This window comes from Euprymna scolopes, unplaced genomic scaffold (assembly GCF_053919585.1).
Source record: "Euprymna scolopes isolate OS-2025 unplaced genomic scaffold, ASM5391958v1 sca665, whole genome shotgun sequence".
Taxonomy (NCBI): domain Eukaryota; kingdom Metazoa; phylum Mollusca; class Cephalopoda; order Sepiida; family Sepiolidae; genus Euprymna; species Euprymna scolopes.
In genome coordinates, this window is record NW_027633730.1 from 7,501 (window position 1) to 20,757 (window position 13,257).

Below are 13,257 nucleotides of genomic sequence, written 5' to 3' on the forward strand. Positions count from 1 at the left end.
AACATGGCAATGAGAGCAAGAAAGAAACCGAAGGTTACATTAATAAGGATCAAATGGATGAAAGCATTGAGAGTAACATTAGCAGCGAAACAGGTAATCATAAAGTGGATACTATGAATAAGAGAAACAGACATAATTCGCCGTTTAGCGTGCATATCCAAAACGATATACATAGGGAATTTTATAAAATAATTGATAAAAATTTCCCACCTGAGAATAAATTAAGCATAATAATTCACAGGGACTCGGTAAAACTATCTTTATCCACATCAGCCAACTTAGCTAACACTATAATAAGCTCTAATAACAGGAAGATAAGCAAAATAAGTCAGCATCGGATGAACGTGTCTTAGAGAGAAATTGTAACTACAGAATACCTGACAACTGTCCGTTGGATGGCAAATGCTTAACTTCAGAAATAGTGTATAAATGTGAGATTAAGACCGATAATATTAAGAAGTTATATCTTGGGGCCACGGAGTGCGCATTTAAGAAAAGATACAGAAACCATGTTGTATCCTTCAAAAATGAACCGGAGTAATAATAAAGAAGGTGTTAATGATAAAAGGGGGTCGGTACAAGAATTATAATTAGAAATAAAAAGAGGAATACAACTGCATTAGGTGATTGGGTCAGGGAACTTCATAGAAGCAAATAAGATTTTGAATTGAAATGGTCAATAGTAGATAGGGGGAGTAAGTATAGACCTGGGAAATCAAAAAGGTGCAATCTGTGTTTGTTGGAAGCCCTCTACATAGCCAATTTTAAAGAAGAAACATTAAATAAAAGGCTGGATGCTATACGGGGATGTCTTCATAGGAATAGATTTTTGCTATCACATCTTAAATGTAACTGAGGAAAAAAAAGAAGAAAAAGAGGGGGGAAAAACAAAAACATTATGGGGAAAATAAAGGTTCTTAGGTGCAGGGCCAAAGTTTATATAGCGTTAAATAGCTAAGAATGATGTAAGTTAGTCGTGATGAATGATTCAAATCTAGCAAGCAAATCTGAATCCCAACATTCTACATTATAAGCATATTTTAGAAATAAAGACCATGGGTTACTAGATAAGAAATTTAGATTTATAATAAGGATTAACAACGATTAGCAATACTGTCTCGAAACTGGGAACACGTTTTTAGTCATATTGATGGCGAAATGGTTGATACTGCTTCCAGATGAATAAAATAGTTTAACATATAATTAGCAATAGGAAAAAAATAGGAATTAAAGAATGGGGATTAATGGATATTGTTTTTGACCAGTAAAACTTGAAAATTTATAGTTTGTTAAATTTTTTTTTTTTTTTTTTTTTTTTTTTACACAGTGATCACCACTTATCAAGGCCCGGAAGCCACTCAGGGATAAGGGTTATTGCAAGTACATTACGTTAGTGTGGAGATTTGATGGAGTGTTTACTTAAGGGGGCGGTTCATTAGGAATTTGTTAACATTAGACTTGAACACATCCAAGTTGTAGTCCGGAGGGAAGCAGGCAGACGGAACAGAGTTCCACAGGCGTGCAGTTCTAAGAAAGAAGCTTTGTTCATGGAATCCGCGTTTTGATTAAGGCACAGATATAGAGTGGGGGAAATTTTTCACAGTGGATTCAGCTAGACGGGTGTTTTTTGTGAAAGATTGGCGAGGGGGGACCAGGGATTGGAGTTCAGACGAGCACCTGCCATGAAAATAACGATAAAACAAGGATAGGCTCGCAACGTCTCTTCTGTGGGAAAGGGGTTGCAGGGTAGAGAAAAGGGCATCCCCCAATAAGCCACGAAGTCTATTTTGTACTCTGTCAAGGCATGATAGGCTGTTTTTGGCAGCTCCGTCCCAGATATGGCAACAGTATTCCATCCTTGGACGTACTTGGCTTTTATATAGATAGAGAATTGCATCAGTAGTGAGATATCTTACTCTGTTTATAGCCGTTTTAATCCAAAAAACCTAGGTAAACCCCCACTTTCATTGAAGTAAAACGGATATGGAGCTAACGATTAGTTTTACTATTTGAATACTTATTAATGGAACGTGTATTACTATCGAATAAGTTCTTTAGAACTTAATTTCTGAAGCGTTATTTTGTATTGAAGCCATCCATAACCTCAACAAATTATGGTTTGATGGCAAACGTAGGTTACTCTATGGTAATAAAATTAGTATCATGATTAAAATATGATTTAAAAGTTATATTTTGAATAAATTAGCCTAGCTCTAATTGGATCCGTTGAATTAAAAAAGAAATAAATCATAAATGAATATTACGAATTTTCCAAACTAGAAACTTCGAACTAAAATAAGGAACACTTATTAGAATTTTGGTAACTTATAACTTCTACTAATTCTTTAAAACTTCGGACTTACAGAATTATCTCCCTTCTTCTTCTAAAATATCCGATAATCGTTAATCTTAATAAGGGTGAACGAATGAAAATAAAAAAAATATAAAATTAAAAAAGATAAAATAAAAAAAATAGATTGAGATCTTTAATTTTAAATGAAGAATGAAAATGAACTAAATATAAAATAATGTTTAAACTTTATTTCCTTATTTAATAAGGTCTAAACTTAAACCTGTCCTAAATCACATAAATAAGCTAGCAGATATTTTTGTAAATAAACAGATCAAATTCCCGATACGAAACTTACGTGAAATTAGATTGAAAACGTTTTGATGAACGATTTCATTCAAATGATGAAAAGAAAGAGAGAGGGAGGGGAGAATGAATGAAAGTAGAAGAGAAAATGAGTGAGAGTGAGAAAGGGAGTCATAGAGAATGAATGAGGGTGAGAAAATGAGTGAAAGAGAAAGAAAAAAATGAAAGAAATAGAAAGCGATATATATATATACAGAGAGAGATAGATAGAGAGAGAGAGAGAGAGAGAGAGAGAGAGAGAGAGAGAGAGAGAGAGAGAGAGAGAGAGAGAGAGCGAAATGATTATCGCCAATTGTCGTCTGCACAGAAAATGAAATATGTAACCAATATCCTTAAAAAGCAGTCAGATGGTGAGGTATGCACACAAAATTTACGTGTGTGTGTGTGTGTGTGTGAGAGAGAGAGAGAGAGAGAGAGAAAGAGAGAGAGAGGGAGAGAGAGACAGACAAACGCACGGTAAAATGTGTCTTTAGTCTAAAATAGCAAAGCAATTATAGAAGCAATTTAATTGAAATCACTTTTCTTTTCAAATTCATGTAAATTCCATAGATTGCTGAGTCAGATGAACTGTCGCCAATGTCATTTTGAAAACAAAGTGTTCATGTTGTTTATAAAGTTTAAAATATAGAACAATACAATAATAAACTTCATGAAACATGTTCAATCAAAACATTTTGCTTAAAGTCAGATTGAAATTGTTGTACCAATTTAAAATAAATACCAACTACGCCATCAATTAGATAAATTGAGTTGCATCTGAAATTAAGCAACAAGTAGCGATGTTCTTACAAATAGTTTTTCTATCTAAAATTAGACATCAATTAAACATGCGCTTGAAATTAGTTTTATTTATGCAATTATGTATCTATTAACGATACCTTTCAAATTTTGTATATAAAAGAGAGATAATTAGCGATGTACTTAAAAATAATTTTTCTATCTAAAATTAAAAATCAATTAACAATGCGCTTGGAATTAGTTTTACGTATGAAATTTTGCATGTGAAATTATACATCAATTACTGATGTACTTAAAAATCGTTTTTACCTAAAATATTAATCCTCAATTGGCGATGTACTTAAAATAGTTTTATATCAATAATTATACATCAATTAACAATGCAATTGAAATTTTGCATGTAAAATTATTCAATATTAGCAGTTCGGTCCGGCTTGCTCGGGCCCTATGTACTGTTCATAACTTATATATATATATATATATATATATATTAAAAAGTTTGACTCATGTTCAGGTAACATACATCTAAAATTTCAAGTGTTTAGACCAAAAATTTGCAGAGGAGTTTGGTAGAGTCTGCAAAGGTCAACTCTTTTAACCCTGACCTATTGGCAGCCAAAATTTCACCCAAAAATAGATTAAAAAGTTTACTGCATGTCTGAATATCCTTTGTGTATAATTTTAAATGTTTAGACTGATTAGTTTGCTAGAGACTGCAAAGGTCAAATCTTTTAAACTTTGGCTCCTTCACAGTCAAATTTTCGGCTAAAAACCGATTACAAAGCTTGCCCTATGTCTGAATGCACTTTATATAAATTTTCAAATGTATATACCGAACATTGGCTGAGTAATTTGGTATAAACCGCGGAGATCAAACTTTTTAAAACTTTCACCCAAATTTTAGCCTCTTAACATTTATTGTTTTGAGCTCAAATCAAATTAAAAAGTTTGACCCATGTCCAAGTAACCTACATCTAAAACTTCAAGTGTTTCGATCCAAAATTGGCGGAGGAGTTTGGTAGAGTTTTCAAATGTTAAATCGTTGAACTTTGACCCCTTGACAGCCATATTTCTGGATGAAAACCGATTAAAAAGATTTTTCCAAATCTCAATACCGCTTATGTCAAATCTCAAGTTTGTAGACTGAAAATTGTCAGAGTAGTTTGGTAGGGAAATCTGCACACACAGACAGACAATGTCACTTTTATAGCTATATAGATTAGTGATGTACTTAAAAATAGTTTTATATACATAATTAGATATCAATTAACAATGCAATTAAAATTTTGCATGTGAAATTATTCAGTATTTGCAATATACTTAAAAATAGTTTTATATCTAAAACATTACGCATCAATTACAATGTACTTGGAATTTTGCATGTGATTTTAGTCATTAATTAGTGATACCCTTAAAATAGTTTTGTATCTAAAATTAAACATCAATTAAAAATGCACTGAAATTAGTTTTACATTTGAAATCCTGCAAACGTCTTATAACTTGCTTATAATTATCATAATTATAATTATCGTAATTATGATTATCATAATTATAATTATCATAAGTATATTATGATTATTATAATTAACACAACTAGGAAAGATTTAATACTTATCTATGTTTTTGTTAAAACAGCATACAATTCAAGTTAAAGAAACAATGAGTCTATTATAGTGGAACATCAGAGGAATTGATGCACAATGCAATGTAATTATTTAAAGATTAAATGATTAATATCACGAAAAACAAATCTTCTGAAGACTAAACTTTATGAATATCTTAAATATATCATTGACAATATAGTCTTAAATTGTTCCTGATTGTTAACATAGAAAACACATTGTTAACATGTGCTAAAACAATGAAAGATGCATTAATGAATAGTTCTGCATGCTTAACATTCATAAAACGGCTAAGAGAGGAAAGGCTGGCGTGTTTATAGAGTTCACAAAGGAGAAAGCTATTATTAGATGGATGAAGTGTTTCAGAATGAGGGCCCGGGTCTCTTATCCTAGGATGAAGTATTTATGAATCAGTTGGGAGGGTGCCGAAATGAGTGACGAAATCGTTAAATGATTGATAGGCGTAAGGTCAGAGTATTACCACTGTGCATGACGGAAATGACATCATTTCTGTCAAAAGGTAAGGTGATCTCTTCTCCAGCTAGATTTGACAGCCATCGGACATGTGAGGCTCCAACTTTTGATGCAAGTTAGGAAAGCCGAATCATAAAGTAATTTGAGTAATTTTGTCCTTGTCGGTCGGTCTCTGTTTTTCTGTCTCTCTATCTTCCTCTCTCTCTATCTATCTCTCTTGGTTAAATATATATATATATATATATATATATATATATATATATATATATATATATGTATATATATATATCTTTCCCTCTCTTCACGCTATAAATTTCTATCTTTCTCAAACGATTAAAACCTCAATTATAAATAAGACGCGTTCCTGCGTTCTATCAATTAAAGAGACGACACGCATGGGCTCTGACAACGTGCGTGTTTATTATATATTGTAACGTGGTTGTTATACGCATGACAACAACAGAAGTAGGTTTTCAAATTTGAATATTTTATAATACAAAACAAAAACGAAAATAAAAATCCAGAAAAATAGCAATTTCATAGTCAACGAACAAATAAATACAAAAATTTGACAAGAGGATCATATCTTCAAAATATCGTGAAATTCCGGCATCAAATAAAACTCTAGTGATCGCGGAGGAACACTAGAGGCAAGTAAGATTTAAATATTAAAAAAAATCACTTGTTATGAAGCCTTCTTTCTTACAAGCGCATCTCTGCATTATTAAAGCATTCTTTTAAACTTTTAAAGGTTGACATGAAATAGAATAACGTTAAAAATCATCCAAAGTGACAGATTTCCTCCGAGATGTGAAGTTCATTGATAAAGCCATGTTCTTTCTACCTGACCACGTTAACAGAAAGAACTGTGTTCTGGCATATAAAATGGCACAAGTATGTCGCGTGACCATCACTCAGCTGATCCGTGGTATAGCAAGAGAAGCACGTGTCAAGAAATTATTAACTTTTAAATGGGCGTGGTTCATTAATGAAGCACTTTTCTCTATCAAGCCATATCAACGGAAAAAACTCTGAGATCTGAGCTTCTAAAGTATCAGATGAACGCCTTAAATGGCCACTGCACTCTGAGAAATACTACGTACAAGTCACCATCATGAAACATGGCATAATCAGATTATGAATTTTTGAGATGAGTATTAATTATTTTTATTATTTTTATTCTTCGGACTACAGTTCTCATCTTGAGCGTTATTTAAACGTTTTTTACGTTTAAGGCTCCTACATTCTTACTAAAATTGTCCGCAAAGTCTCTTAGCATAATCGATAAAGTACTTGGGAAATTATTAGGATTTATGACGAAACGGAAATGTGCTAACCCGTTAAATAAAATAAAAGGTTCCGTTCCAAATTTCGTGCAGATTTCCGAGTTCAGTAAAACGTTTCGTTTATGAGGTTTCGCATGTTAACTATTATGTACCTTTAACGGTTAGAATCCAAATAATGCAGACCGTTCAGGAAAATTGAAAAAATAAAACAAGGTCTAATCAAATGGAAGCTCTTTGTTGTCCAACAACATTTGTATGTATGTATATATATATATATATATATATATATATATATATATATATATATATATATATATATATATATAAGAACAACTAGTTAATAAAACATGCTAAAAAACACTTTGAAAAAGAGTTAAAAACATATTTAATTTTAAAAAGGAAACACTAAATAAGTGGATAGTCCTTAATCAGCAAAGTTTCGAGGAAATACTTTCCTTCTCATCAGAGGGTAGGATTTTGCTTGCAAAAGTATTTGATGAAACAGCAAGAAAGTCATAGATCTTACTTGATAACAAAATGTGAAGCAGAGGGAATAGGGTGAAGAAAAAGGTGATTTCACGTGAATGGATAGTCTGGTGAAAGGTAAATTATCCAATGACGGTAAAATCCAAATATATATATATATATATATATATATATATATATATATATATATATATATATATATATATATATATATAGAGAGAGAGAGAGAGAGAGAGAGAGAGAGAGAGAGAGAGTGAGAGATGGAGAGAGAGAGAGAGAGAGATGGAGGAAGAGAGAGAGAGAGAGAGAGAGAGAGAGAGAGAGAGAGAGAGAGAGAGAGAGAGATTTCTATGGAATTATCATTCAATAGAAGATGCATTATTATAACATTTGGGTAGAAAAAGAAAAACAAAACATTAAAAAAGTGTCTACTTCATCATCGAATGATAAAAGCAGAAAGATTCAACCAGGAGGAAAGACTCATTAATGAAAATGTTCCACAATTGTAACATTTTAATATAAAAATAGTAACCCCTAAACCATAGACTCTCAACCTGGGGGCCATGGCCCCCAAGGGGGCCATGGCAATAATTTAGGGGGGCCATGGTGGAATTTTCTTTTTTAATTGATTAAGTTGACAATAAAATTTTGTTACCTACATAATATTGTTACGAATGTGTGTGTACGTGTGTATGTATGTATGTGTGTATGTATGTGGGAGAGAGGTGATCGAATTATCTCAGTGTGGCCTTGGATATCAGCACGTAAACATGTGGGTATAATTGATTCTGAACCATACTGTATACTGTTTTACTTATTTTGTTCGACAATTATAAATGCGGTCGCTGTTTTCGTGTGTGAAATATTTGTGCACTTCCTTTATTATTTTCTTATTTTTTGGTATCATTGTATTCATGCTCAATGCTCATTCCCTACTCAGGTATTCCTGCTTTTTTTTTTAGTGCTAATATTGATGTGACTCGCTATTCTTCTCATAATTTCAATTGGGGCAGTGCTTGTCAAAGGAGGTGTGTTCTTGCTGTAGAAAGTACATTTCAGCTTGCTAGGTTGAGTGTGAATGTTTATCATCTTTACTCTCTCTGTGTATGTTTGTGTATGACTGTGTGTGTGCTTAATGTGTGAGTCCATGGATGTATTATGTATGTGGATATTTGTGTGTTTGTCATTTTATCACTTGTCCTATTTATCTGTCCTTCATTATCATTCTTTTGTCTTATCACTTAATGTTTGTTCTGATGGTCTGTCTTCTTTATTTTCCCTAGATTTGCGATGGCTACTAGTGTTACTAAGAAGCGGAAGTACAGTGAAGAGTACATTAGCTACGGATTTACATCAATTCTCGCTGATGGCATCGAGAAACCTCAGTGTGTACTGTGCTTCAAAGTGTTGGGGAACGATTCTATGAGGCCTAGTAAGTTGAAGCATCATTTGCAGACCATCCATCCACAGTATGCTGAAAAAGACCCCGATTTCTTCAGGCGCCATGAAAGTAGTTTCGGAAAACAGAAACTGGATGCAACTGGTGCTTTCCAACAACAGACCTCAAGTGTAGTTGAGGCATCATACGAGGTTGCCCTTGAAATAGCGAAGCAAAAGAAGCCCCACACAATTGGTGAAACCTTAATTAAGCCATGTACTTTAAAGATGGTCAAGCGTGTTCTTGGAGATGCAAATGAACGTAAAATTCAACAAATTTCCTTGTCAAACGACACAGTGAAGCGGAGAATTAATGAAATGTCAGATGACATAAAGGAAAAAGTGATACAGGAGATCAAATCGTCTCCAGCTGGTATGTTTGCAATACAACTGGATGAGTCAACGGATGTGAGTTCGTGTGCACAGCTACTCGTGTTTGTTAGGTATATTTTCTTGTGTGATATCAAGGAAGAATATCTGTTATGTACACAGCTTGAGACCACCACAACAGCTGAAGATGTGATGGAAAAGCTACCTTCTTTCTTCAAAGCTAACAGGATCCCATGGGAAAATTGTTGTGGAGTCTCTACAGACGGGGCTCCAGCGATGCTGGGATCAAAATCAGGGTTCCAGAAGCGTGTCAAGGAAGTAGCTCCGAATGCCAAGGGGGTTCATTGTATGATCCATCGTTTTGCACTGGCGTCGAAAACCCTCCCTGATGAACTTTGCAAGATCCTGGAGGCAGTGGTCAAATGCGTCAACTTTGTAAAAGCTGGAGCTCTGAACTCTCGCCTTTTCCAGAACCTCTGTAGAGACATGGATTCGGAGCATGAAGCTCTCCTCTTTTACTCCAAAGTGCGCTGGCTTTCCAAGGGCAATGTTGTGAATCGAGTGTTTGAACTTCGGGGGGAGCTAAAATTGTTTCTGGAAATGCAAGGGAAAGATGATCTGTTGAGTCACTTCAATGAGGTTTTGTGGGAGCCACGTCTTGCATATTTAGCAGATATATTTGAGCAGCTAAATAGGTTGAATCTGAAACTACAGGGCAAGGAAAGAAATGTGTTTCACCTGATGGACTGTCTTCGTGGATTTCTTGCCAAGCTCCAGAATTGGCAAAGGAAAGTCGGTGCCGGGAATGTTGCCATGTTTGAAAACCTTTCAGCTGTCCTTGACGAGAATGAAGAAGATAGTCTGCTTGACCCATTACTTAAAACTGAAATCACCCAGCATCTGAGATCCTTGGAAAGTGAACTTAATATGTACTTCCCAGAATTCGAGGAGGAAGAAGGGAAGTTGGTAAGGAATCCATTCTCTGGCACTCTTGATATTACTACCATTCCCAGTGATGTTCAGGACGAGTTCCTTGATCTCAAACATGATTCTGCTGCCAAAGATCTCTATGAAGAAAAATCTCTGAATGTATTCTGGTGTTCGATGCATCAGTCATATCCAAAAGTCAGTGAGATTGCACTTCGACTACTCTTGCCTTTTTCAACTACCTATTTATGTGAGTCTGGTTTCTCCACCCTTCTACAAATCAAGAATAAGAGCCGCAACCGATTGGATGTGGACCCCGACATGAGATGTGCATTGTCAGTGACACAACCTCGGATTCGTCAACTGACTGAAAAGAAACAATATCAGCCTTCCCACTGATGTGTGATAAAGTATGCAGAGGTTAATTGAACTTTCTCCCATCCAAATCAAATTTGCTATTGTCTGCTAGTCTTTTGTAGTCTAGTGATGTAAGTTAAGCATATCACAGAAATCTATCAATATAAGATAATTATGACTGTAAACTTTGTAATAAAGCAAGGGTGTTCTCTTCATCAACATTTTATTTATTCTTTTTTTTCTGCGCCTTTTTTGGCAGGGTGGGATTTGGGAGAAAAATGAAGGGGAGCCACACGAATGTTGAGAATTCATGAAGGGGGGAATGGAGTGAAAAAGGTTGAGAACCACTGCCCTAAACAAATACCATCTATGAAAATTTTAATAAAATTCATGATACTTTCTGCAATCCAACCATATTTAACACAAGTAAACTTCAGTATGCCTTACTTGCCCACTAAGTTTCACTCATGAATATCCAACAGTCTTTGTTCATTGTCATACAAATACTGGATGCGACATGCACATTTTGCAATAACTCTGACACTGTTTCTTGGCACTCGTCTGATTTACGTTGTGATGAATCTTTTCAGTCGAGAAATAATATTGGGATTGTTTGGATAGAGATTATATTCGAGTTAACACAAAATAAAAAAATCTGGGGGAATTAAGATTCGGTGAATATGAAACCGATTCTAGATCACACATCTTACTAATCATAAGTAAATAACTCAAGTGTTATTTATTCTGCACTTCAAATTACCAATTTCTCGGTTAAATTCGACACTTGTCAAAACTTCCGACTTCCAAATGTAATGATCTTCTCAGCCGACTTCCACACGTCTGCATAAGTAACACACCTTCCTTCAACTCGCCTCATGCTCATTTCACGTCCGCTTTTATAAACCAGTCTCATTTGCATAAACATTCACAGTCACATGATTATTCACCATAAAACAAACTGTCTCGCCATATTAGTTTTTCCTTTCTTTCTCTTTCATTTCGTTTCACAACCGACCCTTTGAATCATGCACAAGTAAGTCCCTACACTAATGATAGGATCATCAAAGTATTTTCCACATGTAATTGAATGCTAATAAAAAGTGACTGTTGGACACACTTGAATGAAACTGTGTTGTTGGTTGGTTGTTTTCGTTTTACGGCATATCAACCCTTTTCAGGTCATTTAATGCGAAATCCAATAATTTTGAAGAAAAAGTTTTTAATAGAATTTGTTGTTTTTTCAAATTAGTTCCTATTAAACCCATAGTTGGGACCCTAACCGGTACTATCACTCCGGGTCAGAGTGGACCTGAGAGCAATGGCAATTAAGGGGTGGCTCCACACTCCCCAAAGCCCGCAAGCTGGGGCCTCACCATCGGATATAGTTTAAGGTCATATCCAATCCCGAAACTGGGTGGACAAGTCAGACATAAACTAAAGTTTATTTCTTTCAAAAATGTCTGGATTAAAAAAATGATTAAATTTTATTTATTAACGACGCCTTGCATGTAGTTTTCTTTAGGGGGAACCCTATAGAATTTTTAAAAATACTAATTTCAACTTACCTTGTTTTCTGCCATTATAATTACTGCAAAGACCCAGAATGCCAGAATCTCCTTTCATTATTGTTCCAAGTGTCACTTCAATGAATGTAGTGTCACGTAGAAGAACCCGCACGGGAGGAGCACTGTTCTCAATTGCAACGTAATCGTAACGCTTCGTAACCATCAAACCTGTAAGTCAAACACAATTTGTATAGGAGCCAATTCTGCAGAAAATTGCATTTTTAAATATAATAATTCATTAATATAAATAAACAATACACAACAGTTATTTTCATTTATCACACATATGAAAATGAAAAAAATAATTAAATTATTTAAATCAATACTGTAAATCAATACTGTATATATATATATATATATATATATATATATATATATATATATATATATATATATATATATATATATATATATATATAGACAGGATGTTCCAAAAATTTGATGTCATTTCGCAGGTCAATAATTTTGGCAATTTTCGTTGGAATGACCTCAAATTTTCACAGATAGTATAGAAACAGTTCAAGATTTTATGTTTAATGTTGTTTTTTTTTTTACATAGGCATCACCACTTATCAAGGTCCAAAGACCACTCGAGGATAAAGGAGGGTTAAATGTTTGACATTTATCTCTTTTCAGGTTAAGAAATCCTGTTTACTTAAAAAAAGGTTATTTTCCACATTTGAATATGCTCAAAGATAGTCACACAAGACTGTGCAGCTTGCCTTCTTTGTAAATTTGCCAAAAATGCACCAATTAATGAACAAATTTGGACCTGGCATCAAAAGGTTTAAGAAGAAGGCTTCTTATGCAGGGCTAAAGGGTCTGGGCAGCCATCATCAGAAGAAGAGAAGGTCGAGAAAGTTCGTGAAACATTCCTGGGAAGTCTGTAAGAAGAGTAAATGTGGAAACCCAGATTCCTCAACCAATAGTTTGGCACGTTCTAAGGAAACGATTTCAAATGAAAGCCTCCAGGTTGTAGCTCGTTGAAGCTTTAAAGGAAGATGACACGCGAAAATCTAAAGAATTGTGTGTTGAAATGCTAGAGAAACTTGAAAAAGATGAGTTCGATGAGTGTCTAATTTTTAGTGATGAAGCCACGTTTCATACGAATGGCAAAGTCAATAAGCATTATGTTCGCATTTGGGCAAAGAAAATCCCTATGCCACAATTGAGCACGAGAGGGACTCACTAAAAGTGAATGTGCACTGCGTCATCTCCAAGAATCAGTTTCATGGACCGTTTTTCTTTGAAGGAAATATGAACGGGGATGTCTATCTGCAAATGCTTCCAACAGGCTAAAAGAATGAACATGAAAGCTTCATTTTTGAATAGAACAGGGCTACACCACACTGGAAGCTCACTGTATGGGCTTATCTCAA

At 34.4% G+C, this 13,257-nt stretch overlaps 1 long non-coding RNA gene across 1 annotated transcript in view; it reads right to left on the reverse strand.

The window, feature by feature from the left end:
- Positions 1-11,968, reverse strand: part of LOC145275214 (uncharacterized) — a 16,634-nt gene extending 4,666 nt beyond the window's left edge. The window contains exon 1 of the long non-coding RNA XR_013867092.1: positions 11,879-11,968. This is a non-coding gene — a long non-coding RNA (uncharacterized LOC145275214). The remainder of the gene's footprint in view (positions 1-11,878) is intronic.
- Positions 11,969-13,257: the final 1,289 nt, after the last annotated feature.